This window comes from Salvelinus namaycush, chromosome 11 (genome assembly GCF_016432855.1).
Source record: "Salvelinus namaycush isolate Seneca chromosome 11, SaNama_1.0, whole genome shotgun sequence".
In the NCBI taxonomy this organism is placed as follows: domain Eukaryota; kingdom Metazoa; phylum Chordata; class Actinopteri; order Salmoniformes; family Salmonidae; genus Salvelinus; species Salvelinus namaycush.
The window spans coordinates 34197940-34224827 of NC_052317.1; positions in this window are offsets into that span (position 1 = coordinate 34197940).

The following is a 26888-nucleotide window of genomic DNA, read 5'->3' on the forward strand; positions in this document are numbered from 1 at the left end:
GTCTGTCGGTTTGTTGGCTGTGAGTAAATTGCTTAGTTAATTTGTGATAACTGTAAGTTGGCCATCCTGGCCTTTTCTTTTAAAAGAGGAGAAAGTTGAAGGATGCAAAAAACACGACATAACTACAGGATTGGAAGATTGAGGAGGTCAGAAGTCACTGTCAAGACGATGAGAGTTGGAGCTGGGCTCTAGAATGAGAGCTCTGTTAGGCAAAGAGCTCTACTCTAGATTTAGGGCTCATTTTCCTGAACAGTCTGACTCACTGTTTATGTGATAGATATCAACTCAGATAAAGACATGTATTGGAAAAGGAGGCCAGGTAGAGAGGATGTGATATTGTTCTCACATAAACAATTCCTTAATTCAAACATAAAAGGGAAAAGGAGGTGGAACAGAATGGTAAGGGTCACTAAACTAAAATTGACATGGTAGATTCAACCCTGGCAGTCTATGGAGATGCAGTCTCTCATCCTACTACTGTATAAAACCTCATCTTTCATGTCATCGTGGTTTACTTTTGAACTCGTGAATACTCCAGACTCTTCCTCCAGCTGATTTACAGAGAAGCACAGAGGAGTGGGTGTTGTGGTGTGCCAGGTGGAGAAAGAAATGGACAGACAGTTCCCTGTGTGACCCATTTTCCTTTGGATCTTGTGAATAAGCTGATTGAATAAGCTGATTTGGTCTCACAGTGATGTCCATTTTCTGTAACTCGTTGTCTTTGGTTCATGTTGTATCTTTATAACAAAACAAAAAAAATCAGAGGTCTATGTCTGATATTGTTGTGAGTTGTACTTTCAGTGTATTCCTGTGAAATAAGCGGGATAAAAAAAGACAAAAAAGCTGGAAACATTTTTATTTTTTGTTGTTGTTGTTGACTGTGGGTGTTTTCTTTGTTTGGACGTCTATCGTGCCTGTTCTACATTCTCCTGTAGAGCTGTTTTGATATTTGTTTATTTGTCACACACTGCTGTTTGTGACACCGAAACAATGGCACATGCACAAACATGCCAGATGCACACAGCTGTTTTGTGCATATCGTAAGTGTGCATTTGGCAATTTTTTTGTGCCTATGTGCGTGTGTTGGCACAGCAGTGTGTAGCCTCTAACTGCCTTGGCCTTACCAGGTTTCCTCACACACAGGCGTCATTAATCCCTGCTCTCTTTCAACACAATTAAACTCCTCTACCTTCCTCTGTGTCTGTCACATCAACCAAGAGGAAGAGGGGGGGAGACCAGCTGTCCCCACTTCAGACCCTAATCCCCTCAGCAATGATGACAACCAGAGCAGTGTGTGTGTGTGTGTGTGTGTGTGTGTGTGTGTGTGTGTGTGTGTGTGTGTGTGTGTGTGTGTGTGTGTGTGTGTGTGTGTGTGTGTGTGTGTGTGAGAGAGAGAGAGAGAAAGGTCAAAGGGGGGGCTGATGGCTCAGACTGTGGTCACTGGTCATTGAGGGTTAAAAGGATTGCCAAGGTGTAAGCATCAATTAATTAACATTTAGGAGTGTGGGCACATTCAGTAAGGTACTGAATATTATGTGGGTGTGCAGTCTTTGTGGATCTGTTTAGCAGGTACTCATTCATCTTACCACTTACAAATAGGAAAATGTACACTACCGTTCAAAAGTTTGGGCTCACTTAGAAATTGCCTTGTTTTTGAAAGAAAAGCACATTTTTTGTTCATTTAAATAACATCAAATTGATAAGAAATACAGTGTAGACATTGTTAATGTTGTAAATTACTATTTTAGTTGGAAACGGCTGATTATTAATGGAATATCTACATAGGCGTACAGAGGCCCATTATCAGCAACCATCACTCCTGTGTTCCAATGGCACGTTGTGTTAGCTAATCCAAGTTTATCATTTTAAAAGGCTAACTGATCATTAGAAAACCCTTTTGCAATTATGTTAGCACAGCTGAAAACTGTTGTTCTGATTAAAGAAGCAATACAACTGGCCTTCCTTAGAATATGTGAGTATCTGGAGCATCAGCATTTGTGGGTTCGATTACAGGCTCAAAATGTCTAGAAACAAATAACTTTCTTCTGAAACTCGTCAGTCTATTCTTGTTCTGAGAATTGAAGGCTATTCCATGCAAGAAATTGCCAAGAAACTGAAGATCTCGTACAACGCTGTGTACTACTCCCTTCACAGAACAGCGCAAACTGGCTCTAACCAGAATAGAAAAAGGAGTGGGAGGCCCCAGTGCACAACTGAGTAAGAGGACAAGTACATTAGAGTGTCTAGTTTGAGAAACAGACACCTCACAAGTCCTCAACTGGCAGCTTCATTAAATAGTACCCGCAAAACACCTGTCTCACTTCAACAGTGAAGCGGCGACTCCGGGATGCTGGCCTTCTAGGCAGAGTTGCAAAGAAAAAGCCATATCTCAGACTGGCCAAATTGACACTCGTCAATTTATGTTCATAAATAAAATAAAAAAATCTTCAGAAGCAAACTACTGTAGGTTGAAAATTATTTTGCATTTGGAAGCATTTTCAGTGTCTTGAAATTTGTTGAAGGCATTTTTCCATTTAATGTTTTGACAAATAGCTAGTTGAAGAATCAATCAAAAGTCATAGAGGGAAAAACAGTGGCTTGTTGTCATGATGGAGTAATGGCACTCTGGATAGAGGCGTTTGGCCAACTGCTGTTAGTTAAGGGTTTGTAAGTAAGCATTTCACGGTAAAGTCTACACTTGTTGTATTTGGCGCATGTGACAAATACAGTTTGATTTGATTTGAGCCGATAAAATGTTAAACCTGAAGTGAGTAGTCAAAATAACATAAAGGAGAATGTTGGCTTTATGCCAACTCGGCCATTATTAAGGCGACCCCTGAGCAATTTGGGTTATGTGCCTTCCTTAAACTCACATCGACAGACTAACCTTGTCAGCTTCGTGAGTTGAAATAGCAACCTTCCAGTCATCGGCCTTACGCTCTAACCGCTAGACTACCTGCAGCCCATATAATCACCGCAATAAATACACTGAAATTTAGAGGGGCAATATCCTATGTGACAATGTATGCACACATGGCTTTTGTTTTGGATAAAAGCGTCTGCTAAATGGCAGATATTATTATTATTATGAAAATATAGGCAGAGAATATGCATCGTGATGATAAAAAAAAAAAAAATGATACAACAACAAAAAATGGGTGATTATGATGATATGCATTAAGATGATTTAAACTGTTATAAAGCAATAGGCCCTCCTGTTAAAAGAGTTGAAATAATTTCCCAGGTCTGCGATGTCATACTGTCAGTTAAAGTAGCCTCTCGAGACAGACGCTAGTGACTGGAGTACACCTACGAGTAAGGTACTGAATTTTCTGTGGGTGTGCTGTCTGTCTGTGTGGATATAGCTAGTGCTCATTCATTTTACCACTTACAAAAAGGCATGGCTTTGCTGATAACAACTTTGTTGAAGGAAATTGTACTTGCTACGACTGTGATATGTGGTTGTCTCACCCAGCTATCTTAAGATGAATGCACTAATTGTAAGTCGCTCTGGATAAGAGCGTCTGCTAAATGACTAAAATGTAACATGTAAAGCATCAGTGTATATGCAACTGATCTCCACATGAATGACACGTATGCTAAGTAGAAAGGATTAGTATGTCTGTACAGCAGGTGGCAGTGTCCACTTTTAGATGTTGATCCAGACACCATACATAGAGGAGTAAGGAGGAGTGGTGGACAAAACAGCCCATAGAAAACCCCTAAAGTATGGCTGTCAAGGCATTATTGGAATGTGTCACTTGACTTGGAGGTTTCAGGCGATGAAGCATCAACTATGTAAAAAAATTAACTAGCATTAAACTAAACCTTCAGGATTACATTTTTTGGGGTAATATTTTATAACATATTACTGGTTAAAACCACAACGAGGCAGTGTTTAGCCAGGCCTTCAACATGAGAGAACCTATTGGATTGACCAAGTGAACTAACTGACCCATTTGGGCTGAGGTAAGCCTAACCCCTCGTTCATTATCCAATATCAACGGCCCCTTGTGCATGCCTGCCTGATGATAAATGTGTCATTCAACTGGGAGCAACAATCATCTATCACAGGAGCATGAGCATGTCTCCAGACTACTAAACATTTCAGAAAGAATGTGAAAGACATAAGACATTTTTATTTTTGTCCCCAATGATGAAATCAACCATTCGTTAGTCACATGTGATATCAAAGACACCACTTCCCTGATTTTGGAGTCATGAGTAACTGCATACATGGAGTGTGTCTGAAAGTGGACGTGTCTGCAAAAGTGGGAGGTTCAACAGAAGTGGGTCTATGGAACGCAAATCAGCTAGTTGGGAAGATTTGTTGCCGCTCAAGACCGTTTTGCTTGCATGACTGGGCTACACGACGAGTCGATTGTTGACTACGCTAGCATTTTAGCTGAGCCTAACCCTAACCTTTTTGCCTTGACCTCATTCTCTGTCAGTTTCCCTACTTTTCACACGGACACAGTAATAAACAGCTCCAATATAACCAATAATGGAGCGCGGATCTTATACCCAACCCTGTTGAGCCACCCACTGATCTTATACCCAACCCTGTTGAGCCACCCACTGATCTTACACCCAACCCTGTTGAGCCACCCACTGGTCTTACACCCAACCCTGTTGACCCACCCACTGATATTTCACCCCACCCTGTTGAGCCACCCACTGTTCTTACACCCAACCCTGTTGAGCCACCCACTGATGTTACACCCAACCCTGTTGAGCCACCCACTGATCTTACACTCAACCCTGTTGAGCCACCCACTGATGTTACACCCAACCCTGTTGAGCCACCCGATGATACACCCAACCCTGTTGAGCCACCCACTGTTGTTACACTGAACCCTGCTGAGCCACCCACTGATCCTACACCCAACCCTGTTGAGCCACCCACTGATCTTACACCCAACTCTGTTGAGCCTCCCACTGATGTTACACCCAACCCTGTTGAGCCACCCACTGATCTTACACCCAACCCTGTTGAGCCACCCACTGATGTTACACCCAACCTTGTTGAGCCACCCACTGATGTTACACCCAACCCTGTTGAGCCACCCACTGATGTTACACCCAACCCTGTTGAGCCACCCACTGATGTTACACCCAACCCTATTGAGCCACCCACTGATGTTACACCCAACCCTGTTGAGCCACCCACTGATCTTACACCCAACCCTGTTGCGCCACCCACTGATGTTACACTCAACCCTGTTGAGCCACCCACTGATGTTACACCCAACCCTATTGAGCCACCCAATGATGTTACACCCATCCCTGTTGAGCCACCCACTGATCTTACACCCAACCCTGTTGAGCCACCCACTGATGTTACACCCAACCCTGTTGAGCCACCCACTGATCTTACACCCAACCTTGTTGAGCCACCCACTGATGTTACACCCAACCCTGTTGAGCCACCCACTGATGTTACACCCGACCCTGTTGAGCGACCCACTGATGTTACACCCAACCCTGTTGAGCCACCCACTGATCTTACACCCAACCCTGTTGAGCCACCCACTGATCTTACACCCAACCCTGTTGAGCCACCCACTGATCTTACACCCAACCCTGTTGAGCCACCCACTGATCTTACACCCAACCTTGTTGAGCCACCCACTGATGATACACCCAACCCTGTTGAGCCACCCACTGATGTTACACCCGACCCTGTTGAGCCACCCACTGATGTTACACCCAACCCTGTTGAGCCACCCACTGATCTTACACCCAACCCTGTTGAGCCACCCACTGATCTTACACCCAACCCTGTTGAGACACCCACTGATGTTACACCCAACCCTGTTGAGCCACCCACTGATCTTACACCCAACCCTGTTGAGCCACACACTGATCTTACACTCAACCCTGTTGAGCCACCCACTGATGTTACACTCAACCCTGTTGAGCCACCCACTGATGTTACACCCAACCCTGTTGAGCCACCCACTGATGTTACACCCAACCCTGTTGAGCCACCCACTGATGTTACACCCAACCCTATTGAGCCACCCACTGATGTTACACCCAACCCTGTTGAGCCACCCACTGATCTTACACCCAACCCTGTTGAGCCACCCACTGATCTTACACCCAACCCTGTTGAGCCACCCACTGATCTTACACCCAACCCTGTTGAGCCACCCACTGATCTTACACCCAACCCTGTTGAGCCACCCACTGATCTTACACCCAACCCTGTTGAGCCACCCACTGATGTTACACTCAACCCTGTTGAGCCACCCACTGATCTTACACCCAACCCTGTTGAGCCACCCACTGATGTTACACCCAACCCTGTTGAGCCACCCACTGATCTTACACCCAACCCTGTTGAGCCACCCACTGATGTTACACCCAACCCTGTTGAGCCAACCACTTATCTTACACCCAACCCTGTTGAGCCACCCACTGATCTTACACCCAACCCTGTTGAGCCACCCACTGATCCTACACCCAACCCTGTTGAGCCACCCACTGATCTTACACCCAACCCTGTTGCGCCACCCACTGATGTTACACTCAACCCTGTTGAGCCACCCACTGATGTTACACCCAACCCTGTTGAGCCACCCACTGATCTTACACCCAACCCTGTTGAGCCACCCACTGATGTTACACCCAACCCTGTTGAGCCACCCACTGATCTTACACCCAACCTTGTTGAGCCACCCACTGATGTTACACCCAACCCTGTTGAGCCACCCACTGATGTTACACCCGACCCTGTTGAGCGACCCACTGATGTTACACCCAACCCTGTTGAGCCACCCACTGATCTTACACCCAACCCTGTTGAGCCACCCACTGATCTTACACCCAACCCTGTTGCGCCACCCACTGATGTTACACTCAACCCTGTTGAGCCACCCACTGATGTTACACCCAACCCTATTGAGCCACCCAATGATGTTACACCCAACCCTGTTGAGCCACCCACTGATCTTACACCCAACCCTGTTGAGCCACCCACTGATGTTACACCCAACCCTGTTGAGCCACCCACTGATCTTACACCCAAACTTGTTGAGCCACCCACTGATGTTACACCCAACCCTGTTGAGCCACCCACTGATGTTACACCCGACCCTGTTGAGCGACCCACTGATGTTACACCCAACCCTGTTGAGCCACCCACTGATCTTACACCCAACCCTGTTGAGCCACCCACTGATCTTACACCCAACCCTGTTGAGCCACCCACTGATCTTACACCCAACCCTGTTGAGCCACCCACTGATCTTACACCCAACCTTGTTGAGCCACCCACTGATGATACACCCAACCCTGTTGAGCCACCCACTGATGTTACACCCGACCCTGTTGAGCCACCCACTGATGTTACACCCAACCCTGTTGAGCCACCCACTGATCTTACACCCAACCCTGTTGAGCCACCCACTGATCTTACACCCAACCTTGTTGAGCCACCCACTGATGATACACCCAACCCTGTTGAGCCACCCACTGATGTTACACCCGACCCTGTTGAGCCACCCACTGATGTTACACCCAACCCTGTTGAGCCACCCACTGATCTTACACCCAACCCTGTTGAGCCACCCACTGATGTTACACCCAACCCTGTTGAGCCACCCACTGATCTTACACCCAACCTTGTTGAGCCACCCACTGATGTTACACCCAACCCTGTTGAGCCACCCACTGATGTTACACCCGACCCTGTTGAGCGACCCACTGATGTTACACCCAACCCTGTTGAGCCACCCACTGATCTTACACCCAACCCTGTTGAGCCACCCACTGATCTTACACCCAACCCTGTTGCGCCACCCACTGATGTTACACTCAACCCTGTTGAGCCACCCACTGATGTTACACCCAACCCTATTGAGCCACCCAATGATGTTACACCCAACCCTGTTGAGCCACCCACTGATCTTACACCCAACCCTGTTGAGCCACCCACTGATGTTACACCCAACCCTGTTGAGCCACCCACTGATCTTACACCCAACCTTGTTGAGCCACCCACTGATGTTACACCCAACCCTGTTGAGCCACCCACTGATGTTACACCCGACCCTGTTGAGCGACCCACTGATGTTACACCCAACCCTGTTGAGCCACCCACTGATCTTACACCCAACCCTGTTGAGCCACCCACTGATCTTACACCCAACCCTGTTGAGCCACCCACTGATCTTACACCCAACCCTGTTGAGCCACCCACTGATCTTACACCCAACCTTGTTGAGCCACCCACTGATGATACACCCAACCCTGTTGAGCCACCCACTGATGTTACACCCGACCCTGTTGAGCCACCCACTGATGTTACACCCAACCCTGTTGAGCCACCCACTGATCTTACACCCAACCCTGTTGAGCCACCCACTGATCTTACACCCAACCTTGTTGAGCCACCCACTGATGATACACCCAACCCTGTTGAGCCACCCACTGATGTTACACCCGACCCTGTTGAGCCACCCACTGATGTTACACCCAACCCTGTTGAGCCACCCACTGATCTTACACCCAACCCTGTTGAGCCACCCACTGATCTTACACCAAACCCTGTTGAGCCACCCACTGATCTTACACCCAACCCTGTTGAGCCACCCACTGATCTTACACCCAACCCTGTTGAGCCACCCACTGATGTTACACCCAACCCTGTTGAGCCACCCACTGATGTTACACTCAACCCTGTTGAGCCACCCACTGATCTTACACCCAACCCTGTTGAGCCACCCACTGATCTTACACCCAACCCTGTTGAGCCACCCACTGATGTTACACCGAACCTTGTTGAGCCACCCACTGATGTTACACCCAACCCTGTTGAGCCACCCACTGATGTTACACCCAACCCTATTGAGCCACCCACTGATGTTACACCCAACCCTGTTGAGCCACCCACTGATCTTACACCCAACCCTGTTGCGCCACCCACTGATGTTACACTCAACCCTGTTGAGCCACACACTGATCTTACACCCAACCCTGTTGAGCCACCCACTGATCTTACACCCAACCCTGTTTTGCCACCCACTGATGTTACACCCAACCCTGTTGAGCAACCCACTGATCTTACACCCAACCCTGTTGAGACACCCACTGATGTTACACCCAACCCTGTTGAGCCACCCACTGATCTTACACCCAACCCTGTTGAGCCACACACTGATCTTACACTCAACCCTGTTGAGCCACCCACTGATGTTACACTCAACCCTGTTGAGCCACCCACTGATGTTACACCCAACCCTGTTGAGCCACCCACTGATGTTACACCCAACCCTGTTGAGCCACCCACTGATGTTACACCCTACCCTATTGAGCCACCCACTGATGTTACACCCAACCCTGTTGAGCCACCCACTGATCTTACACCCAACCCTGTTGAGCCACCCACTGATCTTACACCCAACCCTGTTGAGCCACCCACTGATCTTACACCCAACCCTGTTGAGCCACCCACTGATCTTACACCCAACCCTGTTGAGCCACCCACTGATCTTACACCCAACCCTGTTGAGCCACCCACTGATGTTACACTCAACCCTGTTGAGCCACCCACTGATCTTACACCCAACCCTGTTGAGCCACCCACTGATGTTACACCCAACCCTGTTGAGCCACCCACTGATCTTACACCCAACCCTGTTGAGCCACCCACTGATGTTACACCCAACCCTGTTGAGCCAACCACTTATCTTACACCCAACCCTGTTGAGCCACCCACTGATCTTACACCCAACCCTGTTGAGCCACCCACTGATCCTACACCCAACCCTGTTGAGCCACCCACTGATCTTACACCCAACCCTGTTGCGCCACCCACTGATGTTACACTCAACCCTGTTGAGCCACCCACTGATGTTACACCCAACCCTGTTGAGCCACCCACTGATCTTACACCCAACCCTGTTGAGCCACCCACTGATGTTACACCCAACCCTGTTGAGCCACCCACTGATGTTACACCCAACCCTGTTGAGCCACCCACTGATCTTACACCCAACCTTGTTGAGCCACCCACTGATGTTACACCCAACCCTGTTGAGCCACCCACTGATGTTACACCCGACCCTGTTGAGCGACCCACTGATGTTACACCCAACCCTGTTGAGCCACCCACTGATCTTACACCCAACCCTGTTGAGCCACCCACTGATCTTACACCCAACCCTGTTGAGCCACCCACTGATGTTACACCCAACCTTGTTGAGCCACCCACTGATGTTACACCCAACCCTGTTGAGCCACCCACTGATGTTACACCCAACCCTGTTGAGCCACCCACTGATGTTACACCCAACCCTATTGAGCCACCCACTGATGTTACACCCAACCCTGTTGAGCCACCCACTGATCTTACACCCAACCCTGTTGCGCCACCCACTGATGTTACACTCAACCCTGTTGAGCCACCCACTGATCTTACACCCAACCCTGTTGAGCCACCCACTGATGTTACACCCAACCCTGTTGAGCCACCCACTGATCTTACACCCAACCCTGTTGAGACACCCACTGATGTTACACCCAACCCTGTTGAGCCACCCACTGATCTTACACCCAACCCTGTTGAGCCACACACTGATCTTACACTCAACCCTGTTGAGCCACCCACTGATCTTACACTCAACCCTGTTGAGCCACCCACTGATGTTACACTCAACCCTGTTGAGCCACCCACTGATGTTACACCCAACCCTGTTGAGCCACCCACTGATAATACACCCAACCCTGTTGAGCCACCCACTGATGTTACACCCAACCCTATTGAGCCACCCACTGATGTTACACCCAACCCTGTTGAGCCACCCACTGATCTTACACCCAACCCTGTTGAGCCACCCACTGATCTTACACCCAACCCTGTTGAGCCACCCACTGATCTTACACCAAACCCTGTTGAGCCACCCACTGATCTTACAACCAACCCTGTTGAGCCACCCACTGATGTTACACTCAACCCTGTTGAGCCACCCACTGATGTTACACCCAACCCTGTTGAGCCACCCACTGATGTTACACCCAACCCTGTTGAGCCACCCACTGATGTTACACCCAACCCTGTTGAGCCACCCACTGATGTTACACCCAACCCTATTGAGCCACCCACTGATGTTACACCCAACCCTGTTGAGCCACCCACTGATCTTACACCCAACCCTGTTGAGCCACCCACTGATCTTACACCCAACCCTGTTGAGCCACCCACTGATCTTACACCCAACCCTGTTGAGCCACCCACTGATGTTACACTCAACCCTGTTGAGCCACCCACTGATCTTACACCCAACCCTGTTGAGCCACCCACTGATCTTACACCCAACCCTGTTGAGCCACCCACTGATGTTACACCCAACCTTGTTGAGCCACCCACTGATGTTACACCCAACCCTGTTGAGCCACCCACTGATGTTACACCCAACCCTGTTGAGCCACCCACTGATGTTACACCCAACCCTATTGAGCCACCCACTGATGTTACACCCAACCCTGTTGAGCCACCCACTGATCTTACACCCAACCCTGTTGCGCCACCCACTGATGTTACACTCAACCCTGTTGAGCCACCCACTGATCTTACACCCAACCCTGTTGAGCCACCCACTGATCTTAAACCCAACCCTGTTTTGCCACCCACTGATGTTACACCCAACCCTGTTGAGCCACCCACTGATCTTACACCCAACCCTGTTGAGCAACCCACTGATCTTACACCCAACCCTGTTGAGACACCCACTGATGTTACACCCAACCCTGTTGAGCCACCCACTGATCTTACACCCAACCCTGTTGAGCCACACACTGATCTTACACTCAACCCTGTTGAGCCACCCACTGATGTTACACTCAACCCTGTTGAGCCACCCACTGATGTTACACCCAACCCTGTTGAGCCACCCACTGATGTTACACCCAACCCTGTTGAGCCACCCACTGATGTTACACCCAACCCTGTTGAGCCACCCACTGATGTTACACCCAACCCTGTTGAGCCACCCACTGATCTTACACCCAACCCTGTTGAGCCACTCACTGATCTTACACCCAACCCTGTTGAGCCACCCACTGATCTTACACCCAACCCTGTTGAGCCACCCACTGATCTTACACCCAACCCTGTTGAGCCACCCACTGTTCTTACACCCAACCCTGTTGAGCCACCCACTGATGTTACACTCAACCCTGTTGAGCCACCCACTGATCTTACACCCAGCCCTGTTGAGCCACCCACTGATCTTACACCGAACCCTGTTGAGCCACCCACTGATGTTACACCCAACCCTGTTGAGCCACCCACTGATCTTACACCCAACCCTGTTGAGCCACCCACTGATGTTACACCCAACCCTGTTGAGCCAACCACTTATCTTACACCCAACCCTGTTGAGCCACCCACTGATCTTACACCCAACCCTGTTGAGCCACCCACTGATCCTACACCCAACCCTGTTGAGCCACCCACTGATCTTACACCCAACCCTGTTGCGCCACCCACTGATGTTACACTCAACCCTGTTGAGCCACCCACTGATCTTACACCCATCCCTGTTGAGCCACCCACTGATCTTACACCCAACCCTGTTGAGCCACCCACTGATGTTACACCCAACCCTGTTGAGCCAACCACTGATGTTACACCCAACCCTGTTGAGCCACCCACTGATCTTACACCCAACCTTGTTGAGCCACCCACTGATGTTACACCCAACCCTGTTGAGCCACCCACTGATGTTTTACACCCAACCCTGTTGAGCCACCCACTGATGTAACACCCAACCCTATTGAGCCACCCACTGATGTTACACCCAACCCTGTTGAGCCACCCACTGATCTTACACCCAACCCTATTGAGCCACCCACTGATCTTACACCCAACCCTGTTGAGCCACCCACTGATCTTACACCCAACCCTGTTGAGCCACCCACTGATCTTACACCCAAACCTGTTGAGCCAACCACTGATCTTACACCCAACCCTGTTGAGCCACCCACTGATGTTACACTCAACCCTGTTGAGCCACCCACTGATCTTACACCCAACCCTGTTGAGCCACCCACTGATCTTACACCCAACCCTGTTGAGCCACCCACTGATGTTACACCCAACCTTGTTGAGCCACCCACTGATGTTACACCCAACCCTGTTGAGCCACCCACTGATGTTACACCCAATCCTATTGAGCCACCCACTGAAGTTACACCCAACCCTGTTGAGCCTACCACTGATCTTACAGCCAACCCTGTTGCGCCACCCACTGATGTTACACTCAACCCTGTTGAGCCACCCACTGATCTTACACCCAACCCTGTTGAGCCACCCACTGATCTTACACCCAACCCTGTTGAGCCACCCTCTGATCTTACACCCAACCCTGTTGAGCCACCCACTGAAGTTACACCCAACCCTGTTGAGCCACCCACTGATCTTACACCCAACCCTGTTGAGACACCCACTGATGTTACACCCGACCCTGTTGAGCCACCCACTGATCTTACACCCAACCCTGTTGAGCCACCCACTGATGTTACACCCGACCCTGTTGAGCCACCCACTGATGTTACACCCAACCCTGTTGAGCCACCCACTGATGTTACACCCAACCCTGTTGAGCCACCCACTGATCTTACAACCAACCCTGTTGAGCCACCCACTGATCTTACACCCAACCCTGTTGAGCCACCCACTGATCTTACACCCAACCCTGTTGAGCCACCCACTGATCTTACTCTCAACCCTGTTGAGCCACCCACTGATGTTACACCCAACCCTGTTGAGCCACCCACTGATGTTACACCCAACCCTGTTGAGCCACCCACTGATCTTACACCCAACCCTGTTGAGCCACACACTGATCTTACACTAAACCCTGTTGAGCCACCCACTGATGTTACACTCAACCCTGTTGAGCCACCCACTGATGTTACACCCAACCCTGTTGAGCCACCCACTGATGTTACACCCAACCCTGTTGAGCCACCCATTGATGTTACACCCAACCCTATTGAGCCACCCACTGATGTTACACCCAACCCTGTTGAGCCACCCACTGATGTTACACCCAACCCTGTTGAGCCACCCACTGATGTTACACCCAACCCTATTGAGCCACCCACTGATGTTACACCCAACCCTGTTGAGCCACCCACTGATCTTACACCCAACCCTGTTGAGCCACACACTGATCTTACACTAAACCCTGTTGAGCCACCCACTGATGTTACACTCAACCCTGTTGAGCCACCCACTGATGTTACACCCAACCCTGTTGAGCCACCCACTGATGTTACACCCAACCCTGTTGAGCCACCCATTGATGTTACACCCAACCCTATTGAGCCACCCACTGATGTTACACCCAACCCTGTTGAGCCACCCACTGATGTTACACCCAACCCTGTTGAGCCACCCACTGATGTTACACTCAACCCTGTTGAGCCACCCACTGATGTTACACCCAACCCTGTTGAGCCACCCACTGATGTTACACCCAACCCTGTTGAGCCACCCATTGATGTTACACCCAACCCTATTGAGCCACCCACTGATGTTACACCCAACCCTGTTGAGCCACCCACTGATGTTACACCCAACCCTGTTGAGCCACCCACTGATGTTACACCCAACCCTATTGAGCCACCCACTGATGTTACACCCAACCCTGTTGAGCCACCCACTGATCTTACACCCAACCCTGTTGCGCCACCCACTGATGTTACACCCAACCCTGTTGAGCCACCCACTGATCTTACACCCAACCCTGTTTTGCCACCCACTGATGTTACACCCAACCCTGTTGAGCCACCCACTGATCTTACACCCAACCCTGTTGAGACACCCACTGATGTTACACCCAACCCTGTTGAGCCACCCACTGATCTTACACCCAACCCTGTTGAGCCACACACTGATCTTACACTCAACCCTGTTGAGCCACCCACTGATGTTACACTCAACCCTGTTGAGCCACCCACTGATGTTACACCCAACCCTGTTGAGCCACCCACTGATGTTACACCCAACCCTGTTGAGCCACCCACTGATGTTACACCCAACCCTATTGAGCCACCCACTGATGTTACACCCAACCCTGTTGAGCCACCCACTGATCTTACACCCAACCCTGTTGAGCCACCCACTGATCTTACACCCAACCCTGTTGAGCCACCCACTGATCTTACACCCAACCCTGTTGAGCCACCCACTGATCTTACACCCAACCCTGTTGAGCCACCCACTGTTCTTACACCCAACCCTGTTGAGCCACCCACTGATGTTACACTCAACCCTGTTGAGCCACCCACTGATCTTACACCCAGCCCTGTTGAGCCACCCACTGATCTTACACCGAACCCTGTTGAGCCACCCACTGATGTTACACCCAACCCTGTTGAGCCACCCACTGATCTTACACCCAACCCTGTTGAGCCACCCACTGATGTTACACCCAACCCTGTTGAGCCAACCACTTATCTTACACCCAACCCTGTTGAGCCACCCACTGATCTTACACCCAACCCTGTTGAGCCACCCACTGATCCTACACCCAACCCTGTTGAGCCACCCACTGATCTTACATCCAACCCTGTTGCGCCACCCACTGATGTTACACTCAACCCTGTTGAGCCACCCACTGATCTTACACCCATCCCTGTTGAGCCACCCACTGATCTTACACCCAACCCTGTTGAGCCACCCACTGATGTTACACCCAACCCTGTTGAGCCAACCACTGATGTTACACCCAACCCTGTTGAGCCACCCACTGATCTTACACCCAACCTTGTTGAGCCACCCACTGATGTTACACCCAACCCTGTTGAGCCACCCACTGATGTTACACCCAACCCTGTTGAGCCACCCACTGATGTTACACCCAACCCTATTGAGCCACCCACTGATGTTACACCCAACCCTGTTGAGCCACCCACTGATCTTACACCCAACCCTATTGAGCCACCCACTGATCTTACACCCAACCCTGTTGAGCCACCCACTGATCTTACACCCAACCCTGTTGAGCCACCCACTGATCTTACACCCAAACCTGTTGAGCCAACCACTGATCTTACACCCAACCCTGTTGAGCCACCCACTGATGTTACACTCAACCCTGTTGAGCCACCCACTGATCTTACACCCAACCCTGTTGAGCCACCCACTGATCTTACACCCAACCCTGTTGAGCCACCCACTGATGTTACACCCAACCTTGTTGAGCCACCCACTGATGTTACACCCAACCCTGTTGAGCCACCCACTGATGTTACACCCAATCCTATTGAGCCACCCACTGAAGTTACACCCAACCCTGTTGAGCCACCCACTGATCTTACAGCCAACCCTGTTGCGCCACCCACTGATGTTACACTCAACCCTGTTGAGCCACCCACTGATCTTACACCCAACCCTGTTGAGCCACCCACTGATCTTACACCCAACCCTGTTGAGCCACCCTCTGATCTTACACCCAACCCTGTTGAGCCACCCACTGAAGTTACACCCAACCCTGTTGAGCCACCCACTGATCTTACACCCAACCCTGTTGAGACACCCACTGATGTTACACCCGACCCTGTTGAGCCACCCACTGATCTTACACCCAACCCTGTTGAGCCACCCACTGATGTTACACCCGACCCTGTTGAGCCACCCACTGATGTTACACCCAACCCTGTTGAGCCACCCACTGATGTTACACCCAACCCTGTTGAGCCACCCACTGATCTTACAACCAACCCTGTTGAGCCACCCACTGATCTTACACCCAACCCTGTTGAGCCACCCACTGATCTTACACCCAACCCTGTTGAGCCACCCACTGATCTTACTCTCAACCCTGTTGAGCCACCCACTGATGTTACACCCAACCCTGTTGAGCCACCCACTGATGTTACACCCAACCCTGTTGAGCCACCCACTGATCTTACACCCAACCCTGTTGAGCCACACACTGATCTTACACTAAACCCTGTTGAGCCACCCACTGATGTTACACTCAACCCTGTTGAGCCACCCACTGATGTTACACCCAACCCTGTTGAGCCACCCACTGATGTTACACCCAACCCTGTTGAGCCACCCATTGATGTTACACCCAACCCTATTGAGCCACCCACTGATGTTACACCCAACCCTGTTGAGCCACCCACTGATCTTACACCCAACCCTGTTGAGCCACCCACTGATCTTACACCCAACCCTGTTGAGCCACCCACTGATCTTACACCCAACCCTGTTGAGCCACCCACAGATCTTACACCCAACCCTGTTGAGCCACCCACTGATGTTACACTCAACCCTGTTGAGCCACCCACTGATCTTACACCCAACCCTGTTGAGCCACCCACTGAACTTACACCGAACCCTGTTGAGCCACCCACTGATGTTACACCCAACCCTGTTGAGCCACTCACTGATCTTACACCCAACCCTGTTGAGCCACCCACTGATGTTACACCCAACCCTGTTGAGCCAACCACTTATCTTACACCCAACCCTGTTGAGCCACCCACTGATCTTACACCCAACCCTGTTGAGCCACCCACTGATGCTACACCCAACCCTGTTGAGCCTCCCACTGATCTTACACCCAACCCTGTTGCGCCACCCACTGATGTTACACTCAACCCTGTTGAGCCACCCACTGATCTTACACCCATCCCTGTTGAGCCACCCACTGATCTTACACCCAACCCTGTTGAGCCACCCACTGATGTTACACCCAACCCTGTTGAGCCAACCACTGATGTTACACCCAACCCTGTTGAGCCACCCACTGATCTTACACCCAACCTTGTTGAGCCACCCACTGATGTTACACCCAACCCTGTTGAGCCACCCACTGATGTTACACCCAACCCTGTTGAGCCACCCACTGATGTTACACCCAACCCTATTGAGCCACCCACTGATGTTACACCCAACCCTGTTGAGCCACCCACTGATCTTACACCCATCCCTATTGAGCCACCACTGATCTTACACCCAACCCTGTTGAGCCACCCACTGATCTTACACCCAACCCTGTTGAGCCACCCACTGATGTTACACCCAACCCTGTTGAGCCACCCACTGATCTTACACCCAACCCTGTTGAGCCAACCACTGATGTTACACCCAACCCTGTTGAGCCACCCACTGATCTTACACCCAACCTTGTTGAGCCACCCACTGATGTTACACCCAACCTCTGTTCAGCCACCCACTGATGTTACACCCAACCCTGTTGAGCCACCCACTGATGTTACACCCAACCCTATTGAGCCACCCACTGATGTTACACCCAACCCTGTTGAGCCACCCACTGATCTTACACCCAACCCTGTTGAGCCACCCACTGATCTTACACCCAACCTTGTTGAGCCACCCACTGATGTTACACCCAACCCTGTTCAGCCACCCACTGATGTTACACCCAACCCTGTTGAGCCACCCACTGATGTTACACCCAACCCTATTGAGCCACCCACTGATGTTACACCCAACCCTGTTGAGCCACCCACTGATCTTATACCCAACCCTGTTGAGCCACCCACTGATCTTACACCCAACCCTGTTGAGCCACCCACTGATCTTACACCCAACCCTGTTGAGCCACCCACTGATGTTACACTCAACCCTGTTGAGCCACCCACTGATCTTACACCCAACCCTGTTGAGCCACCCACTGATCTTACACCCAACCCTGTTGAGCCACCTACTGATGTTACACCCAACCCTGTTGAGCCACCCACTGATCTTACACCCAACCCTATTGAGCCACCCACTGATGTTACACCCAACCCTGTTGAGCCACCCACTGATCTTACACCCAACCCTGTTGAGCCACCCACTGATCTTACACCCAACCCTGTTGAGCCACCCACTGATGTTACACTCAACCCTGTTGAGCCACCCACTGATCTTACACCCAACCCTGTTGAGCCACCCACTGATCTTACACCCAGCCCTATTGAGCCACCCACTGATGTTACACCCAACCCTGTTGAGCCACCCACTGATCTTACACCCAACCCTGTTGAGCCACCCACTGATCTTACACCCAACCCTGTTGAGCCACCCACTGATGTTACACTCAAACCTGTTGCGCCACCCACTGATGTTACACCCAACCCTGTTGAGCCACCCACTGATCTTACACCCAACCCTGTTGAGCCACCCACTGATGTTACACCCAACCCTGTTGAGCCACCCACTGATGTTACACCCAACCCTATTGAGCCACCCACTGATGTTACACCCAACCCTATTGAGCCACCCACTGATGTTACACTCAACCCTGTTGAGCCACCCACTGATCTTACACCCAACCCTGTTGAGCCACCCACTGATCTTACACCCAACCCTATTGAGCCACCCACTGATCTTACACTCAACCCTGTTGAGCCACCCACTGATGTTACACTCAACCCTGTTGAGCCACCCACTGATGTTACACCCAACCCTGTTGAGCCACCCACTGATCTTACACCCAACCCTGTTGAGCCACCCACTGATGTTACACCCAACCCTGTTGAGCCACCCACTGATCTTACAACCAACCCTGTTGAGCCACCCACTGATGTTACACCCAACCCTATTGAGCCACCCACTGATGTTACACCCAACCCTGTTGAGCCACCCACTGATCTTACACCCAACCCTATTGAGCCACCCACTGATCTTACACCCAACCCTGTTGAGCCACCCACTGATCTTACACCCAACCCTGTTGAGCCACCCACTGATGTTACACTCAACCCTGTTGAGCCACCCACTGATCTTACACCCAACCCTGTTGAGCCACCCACTGATCTTACACCCAACCCTGTTGAGCCACCCACTGATCTTACACCCAACCCTGTTGAGCCACCCACTGATCTTACACCCAACCCTGTTGAGCCACCCACTGATCTTACACCCAACCCTGTTGAGCCACCCACTGATCTTACACCCAACCCTGTTGAGCCACCCACTGATGTTACACTCAACCCTGTTGAGCCACCCACTGATCTTACACCCAACCCTGTTGAGCCACCCACTGATCTTACACCCAACCCTGTTGAGCCACACACTGATGTTACACCCAACCCTGTTGAGCCACCCACTGATCTTACACCCAACCCTGTTGAGCCACCCACTGATGTTACACCCAACCCTGTTGAGCCAACCACTTATCTTACACCCAACCCTGTTGAGCCACCCACTGATCTTACACCCAACCCTGTTGAGCCACCCACTGATCCTACACCCAACCCTGTTGAGCCACCCACTGATCTTACACCCAACCCTGTTGCGCCACCCACTGATGTTACACTCAACCCTATTGAGCCACCCACTGATCTTACACCCATCCCTGTTGAGCCACCCACTGATCTTACACCCAACCCTGTTGAGCCACCCACTGATGTTACACCCAACCCTGTTGAGCCAACCACTGATGTTACACCCAACCCTGTTGAGCCACCCACTGATCTTACACCCAACCTTGTTGAGCCACCCACTAATGTTACACCCAACCCTGTTGAGCCACCCACTGATGTTACCTCCAACCCTATTGAGCCACCCACTGATGTCACACCCAACCCTGTTGAGCCACCCACTGATCTTACACCCAACCCTATTGAGCCACCCACTGATCTTACACCCAACCCTGTTGAGCCACCCACTGATCTTACACCCAACCCTGTTGAGCCACCCACTGATGTTACACCCAACCCTGTTGAGCCACCCACTGATCTTACACCCAACCCTGTTGAGCCAACCACTGATGTTACACCCAACCCTGTTGAGCCACCCACTGATCTTACACCCAACCTTGTTGAGCCACCCATTGATGTTACACCCAACCCTGTTCAGCCACCCACTGATGTTACACCCAACCCTGTTGAGCCACCCACTGATGTTACACCCAACCCTATTGAGCCACCCACTGATGTTACACCCAACCCTGTTGAGCCACCCACTGATCTTACACCCAACCCTGTTGAGCCACCCACTGATCTTACACCCAACCTTGTTGAGCCACCCACTGATGTTACACCCAACCCTGTTCAGCCACCCACTGATGTTACACCCAACCCTGTTGAGCCACCCACTGATGTTACACCCAACCCTATTGAGCCACCCACTGATGTTACACCCAACCCTGTTGAGCCACCCACTGATCTTACACCCAACCCTGTTGAGCCACCCACTGATCTTACACCCAACCCTGTTGAGCCACCCACTGATCTTACACCCAACCCTGTTGAGCCACCCACTGATGTTACACTCAACCCTGTTGAGCCACCCACTGATCTTACACCCAACCCTGTTGAGCCACCCACTGATGTTACACCCAACCCTGTTGAGCCACCCACTGATCTTACACCCAACCTTGTTGAGCCACCCACTGATGTTACACCCAACCCTGTTGAGCCACCCACTGATGTTACACCCAACCCTGTTGAGCCACCCACTGATGTTACACCCAACCCTATTGAGCCACCCACTGATGTTACACCCAACCCTGTTGAGCCACCCACTGATCTTACACCCAACCCTGTTGAGCCACCCACTGATCTTACACCCAACCCTGTTGAGCCACCCACTGATCTTACACCCAACCCTGTGAGCCACCCACTGATGTTACACTCAAACCTGTTGCGCCACCCACTGATCTTACACCCAACCCTGTTGAGCCACCCACTGATGTTACACCCAACCCTGTTGAGCCACCCACTGATGTTACACCCAACCCTGTTGAGCCACCCACTGATGTTACACCCAACCCTGTTGAGCCACCCACTGATGTTACACCCAACCCTGTTGAGCCACCCACTGATGTTACACCCAACCCTATTGAGCCACCCACTGATGTTACACCCAACCCTGTTGAGCCACCCACTGATCTTACACCCAACCCTATTGAGCCACCCACTGATCTTACACCCAACCCTGTTGAGCCACCCACTGATCTTACACCCAACCCTGTTGAGGCACCCACTGATGTTACACCCAACCCTGTTGAGCCACCCACTGATCTTACACCCAACCCTGTTGAGCCAACCACTGATGTTACACCCAACCCTGTTGAGCCACCCACTGATCTTACACCCAACCCTGTTGAGCCACCCACTGATGTTACACCCAACCCTGTTGAGCCACCCACTGATGTTACACCCAACCCTATTGAGCCACCCACTGATGTTACACCCAACCCTGTTGAGCCACCCACTGATCTTACACCCAACCCTGTTGAGCCACCCACTGATCTTACACCCAACCCTGTTGAGCCACCCACTGATCTTACACCCAACCCTGTTGAGCCACCCACTGATGTTACACTCAAACCTGTTGCGCCACCCACTGATCTTACACCCAACCCTGTTGAGCCACCCACTGATGTTACACCCAACCCTGTTGAGCCACCCACTGATGTTACACCCAACCCTGTTGAGCCACCCACTGATCTTACACCCAACCCTGTTGAGCCACCCACTGATGTTACACCCAACCCTGTTGAGCCACCCACTGATGTTACACCCAACCCTGTTGAGCCACCCACTGATGTTACACCCAACCCTATTGAGCCACCCACTGATGTTACACCCAACCCTGTTGAACCACCCACTGATCTTACACCCAACCTTGTTGAGCCACCCACTGATGTTACACCCAACCCTGTTGAGCCACCCACTGATGTTACACCCAACCCTGTTGAGCCACCCACTGATGTTACACCCAACCCTATTGAGCCACCCACTGATGTTACACCCAACCCTGTTGAGCCACCCACTGATCTTACACCCAACCCTGTTGAGCCACCCACTGATCTTACACCCAACCCTGTTGAGCCACCCACTGATCTTACACCCAACCCTGTTGAGCCACCCGCTGATCTTACACCCAACCCTGTTGAGCCACCCACTGATGTTACACTCAAACCTGTTGCGCCACCCACTGATCTTACACCCAACCCTGTTGAGCCACCCACTGATGTTACACCCAACCCTGTTGAGCCACCCACTGATGTTACACCCAACCCTGTTGAGCCACCCACTGATCTTACACCCAACCCTGTTGAGCCACCCACTGATGTTACACCCAACCCTGTTGAGCCACCCACTGATGTTACACCCAACCCTGTTGAGCCACCCACTGATCTTACACCCAACCCTGTTGAGCCACCCACTGATATTACACTCAACCCTGTTGAGCCACCCACTGATCCTACACCCAACCCTGTTGAGCCACCCACTTATCTTACACCCAACCCTGTTGAGCCAACCACTGATGTTACACCCAACCCTGTTGAGCCACCCACTGATGTTACACTTAACCCTGTTGAGCCACCCACTGATCTTACACCCAACCCTGTTGAGCCACCCACTGATCTTACACCCAACCCTGTTGAGCCACCCACTGATGTTACACCCAACCCTGTTGAGCCACCCACTGATCTTACACCCAACCCTGTTGACCCACCCACTGATGTTACACCCAACCCTGTTGAGCCACCCACTGATGTTACACCCAACCCTGTTGAGCCACCCACTGGTCTTACACCCAACCCTATTGAGCCACCCACTGATCTTACACCCAACCCTGTTGAGCCACCCACTGATCTTACACCCAACCCTATTGAGCCACCCACTGATGTTACACCCTACCCTCTTGAGCCACCCACTGATCTTACACCCAACCCTGTTGAGCCAACCACTGATGTTACACCCAACCCTGTTGAGCCACCCACTGATCTTACACCCAACCCTGTTGAGCCAACCACTGATGTTACACCCATCACTGTTGATCTTTTGAAACACCCACTCTCAGACACACTCCAAGTATGCAGTTACCCGCCCATACTGCGATTTTGAGGGAAATTGGATGAATAATGCACATTCCTATAGAGATTATGTATATACACAATTACACTGATTGGCCCAAGGGGGGCGGTATAGCAATCAACTGAAAACTTTGAACAAGCATATCTCCTGGACCGTTTGAGCTACAGTCATGACATTTTGTATATAGGCCTATATGCAGCCTCACATGTGCAACACGTTTCCCATTAGGGCCTATAAGCTGCACCCATTCTGTTTTTATTTTTTATTTCCAGCAGGGGAAAAAGACTAGAGTTTTTACTCGCCCTCATTAATCCGTGCAACATAAATTTGAATAATTGTCACTAATTGGCCTGGAGGGTGACGACGACATGTTTACTGCTGCCTTACACAACATATCTCATGTATTGATACTTTTATGGAATGACGTCATATGTGACTGTAGACAGTGTTGGTGATATATGCTTACTAACTAGTAATAACTAGTAACCCTTTATAAAGGCCTACAGCAGTGGAGGCTCCTCAGAGGAGGAAAGGGAGGACCATCCTCCTCAGTGAATTTCACAAAAATGTAAATAGTGAAACATAAAAAAAGTTATTCTTTTGATAAAACTATAATAAGTCTATTCACGTCACCAAGTAATTTACTAAAACACACTGTTTTGCAATGAAGGTCTACAGTAGCCTCAACAGCACTCCAGGGTAGCACCATGGTGTAGCCGGAGGACAGCTAGTTTCCGTCTTCCTCTGGGTACATTGACTTCAATACAAAAACTAGGAGGCTCATGGTTCTCACCGCCTTCCGTAGACTTACACAGGAATTATGACAACTTCTGGAGGACGTCCTCCAACCTATCAGAGCTCTTGCAGCATGAACTAACATGTTGTCCACCCAATCAAAGAATCAGATAATTAATCTAGTACTGAAAGCATAAGCTACAGCTAGCTAGCACTGCAGTGCTTAAAATGTGGTGAGAAATTGGCTCAAAGAGAGAGAAAGACAATAGTTAAACAGTTTTGAACAAATTCATGTCATTAAAAATGAAGGAAAAGCAAGAGAGAGACAGAGAGCTAGCTATATTTCAGAGTATATATCCAACACAGGAATTCTTCCAAGTCAAGGTAAGCTTTTGGTTGTATTAATTTCTTGCCACCGGGGCCCGCTGGTGTAACTGCTAAACTGCTTGCTGACTGTACACTGTACTGCATGATTGTATCGGGTTAACTAACGCGTTAGTTTTAGTAGCTATGTTGATTATGACGCTAGCTAATATGGTGACAACGATGCAGGTTGTGTGTAGCAGTTACCGGTTATGATATAAAGCTTTTTGTGCCGGGTCACAGGCAGCTGTTGTGTTGTGCACTGAAGTCCACAAGCGAAGGGAAAATGTGAGAGGAGGAGAGCGCGTAGATACGAGAAGGAATTTATACCAGGGGCGCAACTTTCACTGGGGACGGTGGGGTAATGTCCCCCCCCACACATTCTGAAATTGCATTTTTGTCCCCCCTAGTTTTATCATTGCAATGTGACACAAAAAGCGGCAACAGTGTACTTGCGGTCGCCTCCGAGTGGTCGGGTACACTGTTTGGAGTGTTCAGATGGCTGGATTTAGGAGCATGCAGAGCGGGCTGACAGGCAGTGTAAAGGCAAATCTTCTGGAAGGCTGACTGGACCAGCACTGGAGAGTTGAGCATAGTTCAGTGTGTATGTGTTGCCTAATCACAGGCCTATTTAGGAAATACATTTCCTTGGAAAGATAACTGCCTCGTGCTTCTCCGCCCATGCATAGGATATAGCCTACTCTATTTAACTGAGACCACACGCGCACCTGATCTCACAGGTATAGCTACTGAACTGGAAGCAGCAAGAATTATGCTACGTTTTGCATAGTCCTATAGGACATAGCTTACCTTTTAGGAGGATGATTTGCAGGCAGAGACAAATAAATGGGTAATCAATACTTACTGAAAATGAAAAGGTTCAACGCTTGCTCACCATAGTAGCCTAACCTATGTGCGCATTGTGCTTTCAATGATGATACAAATTTTTGATTGCACTTTGATTCATGTTGGTTGTGCGCCCTCACTTCTTTCCATTATCAATATTTATTTACAGACATTGTAGTAAACTACAGTCTAATCATATTTAAGTTAATTTCATAATCAATTTAACTGCCACTTGATTCTCTGCCCATGTAAGTAGCCTAATCTATTTCAATGAGACCACACATACTAGGTGCACTTGAACTCTCATGCCCAACTAGGAGAGGTAGGCTACTAAAGTTCAAGCAGTGCCTGAATAATATGAAAAATATGTGCTTTTAATACAATAGGTAGGCTAACACATACAAAGCAGAAAGAGGAGTGTTTCCAAAGGCATCCTACGGAATGCAGCCCTCTAGTGCAGTCAGTACACAACACTATGCTCATCATGTCTTAGCAGGATCAGATGGTGACAGGGGTCCCAGCAGGGTCAGACAGCCAGGGAGCTCAAGTGAATTTAGCAGTATATTAATAATATCAGTGAATGATACAAAGATTCCATCTTGAATTGATGGGTAGACCTAAAGTAGCTACAGGACAGCAGCTTAAGTTTAAAACTTCTTGTCAATAGGGGGGCGCTGTTTTCACTTTGGAAAAAATCGTGCCCAAATTAAACTGCCTCGTACTCTATTCTAGATCGTACAATATGCATATTATTATTACTATTGGATAGAAAACACTCTCAAGTTTCTAAAACTGTTTGAATTATATCTGTGAGTAAAACAGAACTCATTTTGCAGCAAACTTCCATACAGGAAGTGAAAAATCTGAAAACGATGCTCTGTTCCAGGGCCTGCCTATTCAATTGCCTAATATTTATCGATATGCATGCACTTCATACGCCTTCCACTAGATGTCAACAGGCAGTGGAAGGTGGAATGGGGTGTCTAGCTTGATCTGAGGCCGAACAAGAGCTTTTGGAGTGACAGGTCTGGAAATGTCTTTGTCTTCTCTGGCGCGCGAAGTACGTCGACATTGTCTTCTGATAAGCGTTCGGTATACACGGCTAATATCTCCGGCTCTGATTTTATTTGATA